Source organism: Loxodonta africana, chromosome 5, assembly GCF_030014295.1.
Source record: "Loxodonta africana isolate mLoxAfr1 chromosome 5, mLoxAfr1.hap2, whole genome shotgun sequence".
NCBI lineage: Eukaryota > Metazoa > Chordata > Mammalia > Proboscidea > Elephantidae > Loxodonta > Loxodonta africana.
The window spans coordinates 69989840-70003479 of record NC_087346.1 but is presented as its reverse complement, the minus strand read 5'-3'; positions in this window follow the sequence as shown (position 1 = coordinate 70003479).

Below are 13640 nucleotides of genomic sequence, written 5' to 3'. Positions count from 1 at the left end.
GTTGGAGACTGTCTACATGAATTTTCTTATTTTAAATTGGAAAGGAGAGAATATGGTGAGATGGCCAGTAAGAAGACTCTAATATTAAAAATAAAAGGGTCAAATTAAGAATAAATTGCAGCTTCTGGATAGAGTTTGTGCAGAGAAGCAGTCCAAGCCTCTACTTACCAGGAATCTTGCAAAACAGGGTGATCAACTAAATTAAAGGCCTTTGTGACTTAAGGCAACTGGCCTGAGTTTTTTGGCTTTTTTTTTTTTTTTTTGTACTTTAGTTGGGGTCCCTGGGTAGCACAAATGAGTATGTGCTCTACTACTAACCGAAATGTTTTTGGTTTGAACCCACCTAGAGGCTCTTCAACAGAAAGGTCTGGTGATATGCTTCCAAAAGGTCACAGCCTTAAAAGCCCTGTGGAGCAAAGTTCTACTCTGAAACACATGGAGTCACAATGAGTCAGAATCCACTCAATGGCAACTGGGTTTTGGGTTTTTTTGGTATTTCAGTTTTCTTCTCTTTGTTACTGATGCTTCCTGAGGGAAGATGTTTTGTCTTTTTCCAAAATGGAAATAACTTTATTTTATTTCAGATTATAAAATGAATACATGCTCTTAAAAAAAAAAAAAAAAGTAGGATATTTATACAAAAAAGGACTCAAAAAAAAAAAAAAAAGAACCAAACCCACTGCCATCGAGTCATTCTGACTTATGGCAACCCTATAGGACAGAGTGGAACTACCCCATAGGGTTTCCAAGGAGCAGCTGATGGATTCAAACTGCCAGCCTTTTGGTTAGAAGCTGAGCTCTTAACTGCTATGCTATCAGGGCTCAAACAAAACAAAACAAAACAAAAACTCTGTAATCTTACAGCCTAGAAATTAGCACTAATTTGATATATATGTCCTTCCATACATTTTCCTGTGGGCACACTCACTAATTTATTTTATTAAAAATGGGGCCACACCATACCCATTTAATAATAAAGAGGATACCTCTCCATTCAATCAACATGTTATCATGTTCTAGTTTACTGGCTACAGAGTTTCCCACCATATTAGATGTGTGGCAGAATAAAACTTTGGAGCTACAGTTTTAAAAGTTGTTGGTTTCAAGATAGCTTTACACTATTGAAAATAATTGGGAGTCCAGATAATTTTTTTAATGTCCTTTATATCCTTCGATATTTGACAGACTACAGATTAAAATTGAGAAATAAAAAAATACATTTATTTACTAACTCATTTTAAAATAACAATGACAAATGTCTCCTATTGTCATGGATTAAATTGTGTCTCCCCAAAAATATGTGCCAACTTGATTAGGCCGTGATTCCCAGTATTGTGTGGTGGTCCTTCATTTTGTGATTGTAATTTTATATCAAGAGGATTAGGGTGGGGTTGTAACACCACCCTTACTCAGTTTACCTCCCTGATCCAGTGTAAAGGGAGTTTCCCTGGGGTAGGGCCTGCACCACCTTTTATCTCTCAAGAGATAAAAGGAAAGGGAAGCAAGCAGAGAGTTGGGGACCTCATACCACCAAGAAAGCAGCACCAGGAGCAAAGCATGTCCTTTGGACATGGGGTCTCTGTGCCTGACAAGCTCTTTGACCACAGGAAGATTGAGGACAAGGACTTCCTTCCAGAGCCGACAGAGAGAGAAAGCCTTCCCCTGGAGCTGACGCCTTGAATTTGGACCATTAGCCTACTTTACTGTGAGGAAATAAATCTCTCTTTGCTAAAGCCATCTACTTATGTATGGTATTTGTGTTATGGCAGCACTAGATGACTAAGACACCTATTAATATAAATAACATATTCTTTGAAAAATAACTATATTTTCCAAAGCAAAAAATTAGAGAGAAGGTTGGCATTATTTTATATTCATATGTCTTCTTAATGTCTGGCTTAATAGAAGACAGCTGGATTCTCAGACCATCTGCAGTCAACCTGTTATGACCTCACACATCACTTACCCTCTGGAAAACTGCACTGGACATTTTTGAGAACATGATAGTGAAAAGCATTGTAATACTGAAGGATTCTATGGGTAAAAAAACTGAATGATGTAGGAGGCATCAAAGACGGTAGGAATACACAGGGTCACTGTACCAAAAAGAATTGGTCGATGTTCAGTCATTTCAGGAGGTAGCATATTATCACGAACCAATGGTACTGAAGGAAGAAGTTCAAGCTGCACTGAAGGCACTGGTGAAACACAAAGCTCCAGGAATTGACAGTATACCAACTGAGATGCTTCAACAAATGGATGCAATGCTGGAAGTTCCTACTCGTCTATGTCAAGAAATATTTGGAAGACAGCTACCTAGCCGACCAACTGAAAGAGATTCATATTTGTGCCCATTCCAAAGAAAGGCAATCAAATGGAATGCAGAAACCATCAAACAATATCCTTAATACTACATGCTAGCTAAATTCTGCTGAAGATAATTCAAAAACAACTGCAACTGTTCATTGACAGGGTTCAAGCTGCATTCAGAAAAGGATGTGGAATGAGGGTGTCTTGGTCATCTAGTGCTGCTATAACAGAAATACCACAAGTGGATGGCTTTAACAAACAGAAATTTATTTCTTCACAGTAAAGTAGGCTAGAAATCCAAATTCAGGGTGTCAGCTCCCCAGGAAGGCTTTCTCTCTCTGTCGGCCTTCTCATCAGTCTTGCCCCAGACTAGGAACTTCTCCACACAGGCACCCCAAGTCCAAAGGATGCTCTCTGCTCCCAGCACTGCTTTCTTGGTGCCATGAGGTCCCCTGTCTCTCTGCTGGCTTCTTTCTTTTATATCTCAAGAGAGTGCCTCAAGACACAATCCAATCTTGTAGACAGAGTCCTTCTTTACTAACACAACTGCCGCCCATCCTCCCTCATTAACATCATACAGGCAGGATTTACAACATATAGGAAAATCACACAATACCAGGAATCAAGGCCCAGCCAAATTGATACACACATTTTGGGAGGACATAATTCAATCCATGACAGAGCGATATCACTGCTGTTGTCAGATGGATCTTGGCCAAAAGCAGAGAATACTAGAAAGATGCTTATTTGTGTTTTATAACTACATGAAAGCATCAGACTTTATGGATCGCAACAAGTTATAGATAACATTGTGAAGAATGGAAATTCCAGGACATTTAATTGTGCTCATGCAGAACTGTACAGGATCACAAGGCCGTTGTTTGTACAGAACAAGGGGTTACTGTGTGGTTCAAAATTGGAAAAGGCCTGTGGCAAGTTTGTATGTGTCCTTTTGCCTTACTTATTCAATCTGTATGCTGAGCAAATAACCCAAGAGGCCAGACGATATGAAGCAGTACAGGGCATCAGGATTGGAGGAAGATTCATTAACAACCTGCGATATACAGATGGTACAACCTTGGTTGCCAAAAATTAAGAGGATTTGAAGCACTTACTGATGAAGGTCAAAGACGGATTACACCTGAATGTGAAGAAGACTAAAATTTTCACAACTGGACTGATAATTAACATCATAATAAACGGAGAAGAAATTAAAAGTGTTGATGATTTCATTCTACTTGGATCAACAATCAATACCCATGGAAGAAGCCCTTAAAAAATCAAACAGCATATTTTTTTTTTGTATTGCCTTGGCCAAGTCTGCTGCAAAAGATCTCTTTAAAGTGTTAAAAAGCAAAGACGTCACTTTGATGAGTAAGACGTGCCTGACCCAAGCCATGGTCTTTTCAGTCACCTCATATGTGTGTGAAAGCTAGACAATGACAAAGAAAGACAGAAGACAAATTGAGGCATTTGAATTGTGGTGTTGGTGAAGAATATTGAATATACCACGGACTACCAGAAGAATGAACAAATCAGTTTTAGAAGAAATACAACAGAACGTTCCTTAGAAGCAAGGATGGCGAGACTTCAACTGGATTACTTTGGTCACATCATCAGGAAAGACCAGTAGCTAGAAAAGGATATCATGTTTAATAAAATAGATGGTCGGCCAAAACGAGGAAAACTCTCAGTGAGATGGATTGACACAATATCCACAGCAATGGACTCAAACATAGCAGTGATCATGAAAAAGGCACCGGACAGGGCAATTTTTATTCTGTTATACATAAGGTTGCCAAGAATTGAAGCTGGCTCAACAACAGTAACAACAAAACAAACAATAAGTATCATGGGCCTTTGCCTAATGAATAAGTCTGTCCTGTAAGTGGCCACCTCTCTTTAAATTATGTCAGAAAAAAAGTAGAATAATTATAAAAAAGAGGACTCAGTGTAGATCAGGGTTGCAAGAAAAGCTGCTCTGGTTTTCTGCAGTCCAGACCTAGGCAGAAACCTTTGATTGTTATGCAACCTTGAAACCTCTCAACCATCTGAGAAGGCAATCCCCAAATAGTGTGGAATGACCTAATGTTTCCTTGGTGGATAAGATTCTTTCAACCTCAGAAGGCTTTAAGTATAGAAGCGTTTAGGAGAAACACACGTATACATAAATATTTTGAGGTTAAGGAAACTGTACATATTTGACATTTAAGTGATATTTAAGAGAATTTGGCCTACAAATCGGAGTAATATTTTAGCTTTGTAATTCCCAATTAAATGTATAACTGAATTATTATTTTAGCTTGTGATTTTGAGTCAAAGTGTTGTAAGTTTAATTTATTATATTTTAACTTATGAAGAGCATAGGAAGGTTTTGTTTGTTTAATCAGTACTTAAAAGGAAAACCAAATATGTTAAATGTATAAATATATTTTGAGATACTCAAGGAAATTTACTCAATTAAATTAAAAGTCATCCTTAAAAATGAATGTTAAAATTTTCTAGATTCATAAAAAGAATGATATATTTTTTAAACTGTGGCTTACTTCTTAAAAACTTAAAAATAATTAAGATTTTGAAGAATTTTTTGAAGGATTATTAAATTTTATTTCTTAATAAAGAAAGGAATTCATTTAACCATTGTAAAATGCACATGTACTGCTTTGCAGGGTTTTTGTTTTTTTTTTTTAGTGTGCTTTTTTAGGTGAAAGTTTACAGCACAAATTAGTTTCTCACTAAAAAATTTATACACAAATTGTTTTGTGACATTGGTTGTAATCCCGGCAATATGTCAGCACTCTCCCCCTTTCCACCCCAGTCTCCTGTGCCCATTTGTTCAGCTTTCCTGTCCCTTCCTGTCTTCGCTTTTGGGCAGGTGTTGCACATTTGTTCTCATATACTTGATTGAACTAAGAAGCACGTTCCTCACATGTGTTATTGTTTGTTTTATAGGCCTACCTAATCCTTGGCTGAAAGGTAGGCTTTGGGAGTGGCTTCAGTTCTGAGTTAACAGGGTGTCTGAGAACCACAGTCTCGGGGTTCCTCCAATTTTTGTCAGATGAGTAAGTCTGTTCTTTCTTTGTGAATTTGAATTTTGTTTTACATTTTTCTCCCACTTAGGTCCCTGTCAGAGAGGTCAGTGGTGGTAGCCGGATACCATCTAGTTCTACTGGGTTCACACTAGTGGAGGCTGAGGTTCACGTGGTCCATTAGTCCTTCGGACTAATATTTCCCTTGTGTCTTTTTTTTTTTTTAATTATTCTCCTTCGCTTTGGACAGGATGGGACCAATAGAAGTATCTTAGAGGGTCACTTGTAAGCTTTTGAGACCCCAGATACTACTCACCACAGTAGGATGTAGAACATTTTCTTCATGAACTATGTTATGCCAATTAACCTAGATGTTTCCCTAGACTATGGTCCCAGCCCTCAGCCCCAGTAACTCAGTCCCTCAAGGAATTTGGATGTGTCTGGGAAGCTTCTGCGACTTTGCCTTGGTCAAGTTGTGCTGACTTCCCCTATATTGTGTATTGTCTTTCCCTTCACCAAAGTTAACACTTGTCTACTATCTAGTTAGTGATTTCCCTCCCAACCTCTCCCCTCCCATGTAACCATATAAGATTGTTTTCTTCTGTGTGTAAAACTTTTCTTGAGTTTTGGGATTTTGAAGAATTTTAATACTAATTTAAAAAATGAAAATAACCCCCTCCCTGTGCACAAGAGCCACCAGTGAGGACATAAAAAAAAAAAAAATACATTAACAATATATATTGCCACATTGGAGGGACCCTGCTTCAGAAGAGACATGAGGAGGACAGGTTATGAAAAGCAGGGAAACCATGCACCAAGTGAGAGTAGGAGTCCGCACATCTTGCTCAGACCTCATAGTTGCCATTTTTGGGCCTCAGTTCTAAGCTCAAACTCAGATGTGTATCTGTGAAGTCCTTGTTCTTTTATGGCACATGTCCTAGGCATTGGCACTCCAGTGTCAGAGCCCTGTGTCAATCAGTTTGCTATGTCTACCTTCCTATAAAACACAACTTACCATCAGTACGTCATTGCTCAAATATGGCCTCCACTGTGGCCCAGGCCCTGCTTTTGCATTATTTATCCAGCTATTTGTTCCATCCAGGTTCTTCTTTTTACTCCCTGGGTGCAAGTTAGAGCTTTTGGAAGCAGCTTCAAATCTTTCAGTCACTAGGGTCCGATTCACCCTCATTTACCAGAACTAATAATTCCTTAAGTGGTGCCCTAGTGGCCTGAATAAATGGATGCCCCTTCCAAATTACCTAATTCGCTTCCTGAGCATGATTTAGCCGCCCAGCAACATCTAGAATTCTATTTTTATTTATCTCATTAATTAACTTTCTAGTTACTTTGGTAACTATTCTCAGAGTAGCCATATCATATTGCTTGGATAAGGAAAATACTAAAGCCACTGAGCTAATTTGAGTTACTGTATAGGGTCGCTATGAGTTGGATTCGACTTGATGGCACTGGCTGGGTATAAGAATACATATTCATATGCAAAGAGCATCATTTTTTTAATGTGGAGATCATGCTATTCCTGGCTGCAGGCAGTTTAAGTGTTATGGTATTTTCACATTAGTTATGCTAATTTCACTTGATAAAGTCTTTGTTCCTGGGGATATTTTCATGCATACGTTAAGGCAGTGTTGTCACTAGGGCTGGTGTCACCCAATGCAGTAACTCATGGTGTCAACCCCCCCACCATGAACTTCCTCCAGTACCAAAAAAACAAAAAAACCCACTGCCGTCCGGTCAATTCCGGCTCACAGGGACCCTATAGGACAGAGCATAACTGCCCCTTAGGGTTTCCAAGCGGCACCTGGTGGATTTGAATTGCCAGCCTCTTGGTCAGCAGCTGTAGCACTTAACTATTATGCCACCAGAGTTTCCCCTCCAGTACCAGACCATGCAAAATCCCTAGTAATGTTTCTGTACTAATGTTACTCATAAAGCGCGGTTCCCGTACATCACTGAATGTAATGGCAGTAGGAGTGACATAAACAACCAGCAAAATTAAAATTACACCTTTAAATTACAATATAATAGGCACTGACCAAATGCATTCACATTTACAAAGGTTTATGTGGAAACCCTGGTGGCATAGTGGTTAAGAGCTACAGCTGCTAACCAAAAGGTTGGCAGTTTGAATCTACCAGGTGCTCCTTGGAAACTCTATGGGACTGTTTTACTCTATCCTATAGGGTTGCTATGAGTTGGAATTGACTTGATGGCAATGGGTTTGTTTGTTTGTTTGTTTCATGCGATTCAAGTGAAAATTCAGTGAGAAAACAATAGAATTCGAAATTAAAACATCTAAAAACTACATCAAAATTATGTTCATTTTAATGTTCAGCTTTACCGTTATATGAAATAACTTAATGGTTAGGTTTGCATAATCAATAATAGCCCAAATAATGTAAAAGTTGTAGACAAATGCATATGGAAATATATTCATAAATGAAATAATACCGTAAAAATAAACAGGAACAAATAAGGATTTCAGCACTTAGTGAACACCTCGACTAAATATGTGGTAAATACAGTTGCAAATTCCTTCAATGTAATATTTCTAGACTATATGAACACTAACAACAAAACTGTTGTGTAAAATCTTTCTACATTGAATGACATTATTAGTTATAATATTAGTAACCGAGCAGAGCCTTTTTTGATTTTTCTCCTTCTATTCCTTTAATTACTACTTCATTCTCAAAAAAATTATTTATAATCAAAAAAGCCCCTTGCTGTAGAGTCAATCCCAACTCACAGCGACCCTGTAAACTGCCCCGCAGGGTTTCCAAGGAGCGCTGGGGGATTCAAATAGCTGACCTTTTGATTAGCAGTCGAGCTCTTAACCACTGTGCCACCAGGGCTCTATAGTTATTGATATAGATTCAGAAATACTAATTACCCCCAATATTTTAGCTAAAACACCAGATAATTTGATAAAATCAGCGACTCCAAAAACACCATCATCAACGAAAACAACAGCGCCTGCTTGTAGCACTTGCAGATGAAACCACTTGATTTGAAGTGTCTTTGTATTTGGGAGATAATGACAGCTCTGACCAGAAAGCACTGGAAGGTTAAAAAAGTAAACTAGCATAAACTTTTAGCCTTGTAGGTATATTGATACATGTAAACTGGGTTTACGAAAAATATTTCTGTTGTTATAACCAACTACAGGTATATTTTTATAAAAAATAATAAATTTCTGTTGAAACCCTGCACAAATGTTTTATAGGCAGTCATTTTGGTGTCACCCCCCACCACCCTCCTAGGGACATCACTTTATTAAGGTAGGTTTAGCCACCCCTCTTGCCTCAAAGAACTGCTCCTCCCACCCATTCAAGCAGTTGATTCTGTACAATAATTTTATACTAATGACCTCTATCATTTCCTGGCCAGAGTTGATTAACCAAGGATGGGAATGTAATCTAAGCTTGGACACTCTTTCTTGGGAATTTGAATTCGAGACTTAGAGATACTGGAGAGTGTCTGCTGGTACTCAACTGGGTGTTCTGAGGCTACTGTTGGGGGGCAGCCATCCTACACCACATGTCTGTAGAGGCTGAGGAGCCCATCTGCAGGGAGAATAAAGGCAACATGCAGAGCAATGCAAAGGTAGATGAGACACCAGCTAGATAGCAGACAAGAATCATCTTGGGTAAAGGGAAGGACAACACACAATACAGGGAAAGTAAACACAACTGGACTAAACCAGAAGCTAAGTTTTCTAAATACAACCATATACTTTGAGGACGGAGTGTCTGGGGCGGGGGTCTGGGGCCCATGGTATCAGGGCACATCTAGGTCAATTGGCATAACAAAGTTTATTAAGAAAATGTTCTGCATCCCATTTTGGTGAGTGGTGTCTGGAGTCTTAAGAGCTTGCGAGCAAGAACAGTGAGGAACCTGTGAAAAATTTCATAACATGGAGGAACCTGGAAGGCATTATGCTGAGTGAAATTAGTCAGTTACAAAAGGACAAATATTGTATAGGACCACCATTATAAGAACTTGAGAAATAGTTTAAACTGAGAAGAAAACATTCTTTTGTGGTTACGAGAGGGGGGAGGGAGGGGTGGTGGGAGAGGGGTATTCACTAATTAGATAGTAGATAAGAACTACTTTAGGTGAAGGGAAAGACAGCACACAGTACAGGGGAGGTCAGCACAATTGGACTAAACCAAAAGCAAAGAAGTTTCCTGAGTAAACTGAATGCTTTGAAGGCCAGAGTAGCAGGGGCAGGGATCTGGGGACCATGGTTTCAGGGGACATCTAAGTCAATTGGCATAATAAAATCTGTTAAGAAAACATTCTGCATCCCACTTTGAAGAGTGGTGTCTGGGGTCTTAAATACTAGCAAGCAGCCATCTAAGGTGCATCAATTAGTCTCAACCCACCTGGATCAAAGGATAATGAAGAACACCAAGGACACAAGGTAATTACGAGCCCAAGAGACAGAAAGGGCCACATGAACCAGAGACTACATCATCCTGAGACCAGAAGAACTAGATGGTGCCCGGCTACAACCGATGACTGCCCTGACAGGAAACACAACAGAGAACCCCTGAGGGGGCAGGAGAGCAGTGGCATGCAGACCCCAAATTCTCATAAGACCAGACTTAATGTTCTGACTGAGACTGGAAGGACCCTGGTGGTCATGGCCCCCAGACCTCCTGTTGGCCCAGGACAGGAACCATTCCCGAAGCCAACTCTTCAGACATGGATTGGACTGGACAATGGGTTGGAGAGGGATGCTGGAGAGGAGTGAGCTTCTTGGATCAGGTGGATACTTGAGATTATGTTGGCATCTCTTGTCTGGAGGGGACGTGAGAGGGTAGAGGGGGTTAGAAGCTGGTGAAATGGACAGGAAAAGAGAGAGTAGAGGGACAGAGCAGTCTGTTTCATTGGGGGAGAGTAATCGAGAATATGTAGCAAGGTGTATATAAGTTTTCGTGTGAGAGACTGACTTGATTTGTAAACTTTCACTTATTGCACAATAAAAATTATTTTTTTTTAAAAAAAAAAGCTTGCGAGCGGCCATCTAAGATAATGTCAATTGGTCCCAACCCACTTGGAGAAAAGGAGAATGAAGAACACCAAAGATACAAGGAAAATATTAGCCCAAGAGACAAAAGGGTCACATAAACCAGAGACTCCAATCAGCCTGAGACTAGAAAAATTAGATGGTGCCTGGCTACCACCAATGACTGCCCTAATAGGGAACAAAACAGAGAGTCCCTGATGGAGTGGGAGAAATGTGTGGAACAGAACTCTTATTCACAAAAAAAGACAAGACTTAGTGGCCTGACTGAGACTGGAGGAACCCCCGAAGCCATAGCCCCCGGACACTATATTAACCCAGAATTAAAACCATTCTCAAAGACCACTCTTCAGACAAAGATCAGACTGGACTATAAAACATAAAATAATACTCGTGAAGAGTATGCTTCCTAGTTCAAGCAGATACACGAGACCAAAGGGGCAGCTCCTGCCAAGACACAGGATTAGAAGGCAGGAAGGGACAGGAGCTAGTTAGGTGGACACAGTAAACCTGGGGAGGAAAGGGGGAGTGTGCTGTCACATTGTGGGGATTTTGACTAGTAGTCACATGGCAATATGTGTATAAAATTTTGTATGAGAGATTAACTTGAGCTGTAAACTTTTGCCTAAAGTACAATTAAAAAAAAAAAAAAAAGAAGAAGGTAGATGAGAACCTATAAGCACGGGAGAAAGACAGAGCAGTTGCCCTGACTTTCAGTAGCTTTTGGCTCCTGGTTCCAGAACCCTGTGAACCAAGGATTGTCCTTGGAATCTATGAAATATCCTGCATTTTATAATAAATTCTGTCTTTCATCCTAGGTTACTTTGCTTGGGATTCTCTTACTTGTAAACCAAAGAACCCTGACTAAGAAATAAAAGCTTTTTACTAAATATTAGTCACACAATCTGAATCTATTAAAAAAAAAAAAAACTAACATATTTAGGAGAAAAGCAATGCAATCTTAAATGAAAGGTAAAAGTTTGTGGTCCAAACACGGTAATTAAGTTGTACTGTGTTACTTTGTGTTTGTTTTAGTTTTGCATTCCTGCCTTAAAGCAAATAGAGTACACAATTAACTCAACCTAATTATACCAAAATACCAAACTGAAAATGCATAGAAATAATCACATTGCAATTTTCCCTTGATTTCCTGAGAAAGTTTCATTTTCCAGTAGAGATTTGTGAGTTCTATAACATAATATACTCAGCTCAACAGCTCAGTTCGGATCTTACAAGAGACATTTAATGAGCATATAATAGAATGTGCAGACACTGGGGACACACAATCAATGAGAAATGGCCCCTGACCGCTAGAGGGAGTGGCCAACACACAAACAGAGAGTAAGCTTTTTTCCTTCCCTCTCTCGGCTGTTGTGGCTCTATGGGGAGATGGGAAAGGGGTGAGAGGGAGCAGGAGTTGACCCTTATACCAGGGCCAGCCAACTCATCTAAACAGGCCACTGAAAAGAAATCCACTTCCCACACACTTCCCTGGAGTCTGACCTAGCAGGAAAGCACTGGTAGGAGAATGGAGACGTGCGTTCCAGGCTGGGCTTTGCCAGTATTAACACAGCTCTATATTTCTCCAGATCTGGCCTGCAGAAGCCTTTTCCTAGACCAGTTTTCTTGTTTATGTTCAAAATTGGAAATGGGGCAAAGGGAAGTCGAGAAAGGGGTGCACATGTGCAGATCACGCAGGATTCAATTGTAGGAAACACACTCCACATGATTTATGCAGAAAGGACTCTAATACAGGGCTTACCAAATTGCTGGAGGGGCTGGAAGAGTGTCTCCAGGCTGAGCCTTTGGGATGATTCTCAAGAACATATTACAGAATTGGCGGGCCAGGAAATCAGGGGCTGACACAGGACATGCTGACTTTAAGGACATACCTCTATAGCCATGACGAACTGTCTCTGAACCTTCATGAAGATAATGATGGGTACAAGAACCGTGTTGTACAAATGGATCCAGGACAGTGCTTACCAGAGGAAAAGAGCTGACTATCAGGAAGATGGCCTATACTTCACTTCTACCTTCAAAATTACAAAAACAAGGACAACAATAAAAATGACTATAATAAAGCTAACACTGTTGATACTATGTTCCAGTGTAAGCAATTTATATGAATTAATTTATTCAGCTTTCACAACAACCCAATGAGGTATGGGTTGTTATCATCCCCATTTTATACATGAGGAAAGTGAGGTAAACGGAGGTTAAGAATATTAAGGTCACACAGGTAGCAAGTAGCAATAGATGAAGACGGACATGCATCTTATTGGTAGAACCTATTTCACATCCAGAATCCTGTTGTTGTTTTCAGGTGACTTTGAGTCAGTTGTGACTCATAGCGATCATATGTATAACAGAATGAAACTGTCCAGTCCTGCACAACCCTAACAACTGTTGATATGAGCCCATTGTGACAGCCACTGTGTCAATTCATCTCGTTGGGTGTCTGCTTCTTTTTCGCCAGCCCTCTACTTTACCAAGCATGATGTCCTACTCCAGGGAATGGTCCCTCCTGACAACGTGTCCAAAGTACATGAGATGAAGCCTCACATCCTCTTTTCTAAGAAGCATTCTGGCTGTACTTCTTCTAAGACAGATTTGTTCATTCTTATGGCAGCTCATGGTATATTCAATATTCTTCACCAACACCATAATTCAAATAAATCAATTCTTCTTTTGTCTTCCTTATTCATTGTCCAGCTTTCACACATACATGAGGTGATTGAAAATACCGTGGCTTGGGTCAGGCACAACTTAGTCCTCAAAGTGTCATCTTTGCTTTTTAACACTTTAAAGAGGTCTTCCGCAGCAGATCTGTCCAATATAATGTATCATTTGATTTCTTGACTGCTGCTTCCATGGGTATTGATTGTAGATGCAAGTAAAATGAAATCCTTGACAGCTTCAGTCTTTTCTCCGTGTATCATGATGTTGCTCATTGGTCCAGTTGTGAGGATTTTTGTTTTCTTTATGTTGAGGTGTAATCCATACTGAAGGCTGTAGTCTTTGATCTTCATCAGTAAGTGCTTCAAGTCCTCTTCACTTTCAGCAAGCAACATTATGTCATCTGCATGTTGCAGGTTGTTAATGAGACTTCCTCCAATCCTGATGCCACAGTCTTCTTCACATAGTTCAGTTCTCAGATTGTTTGCTCAACATACAGATTAAGTAAGTATGGGGAAAGGATACAACCCTGACACACATCTTTCCTGACATTAAAACACACAGTATCCCCT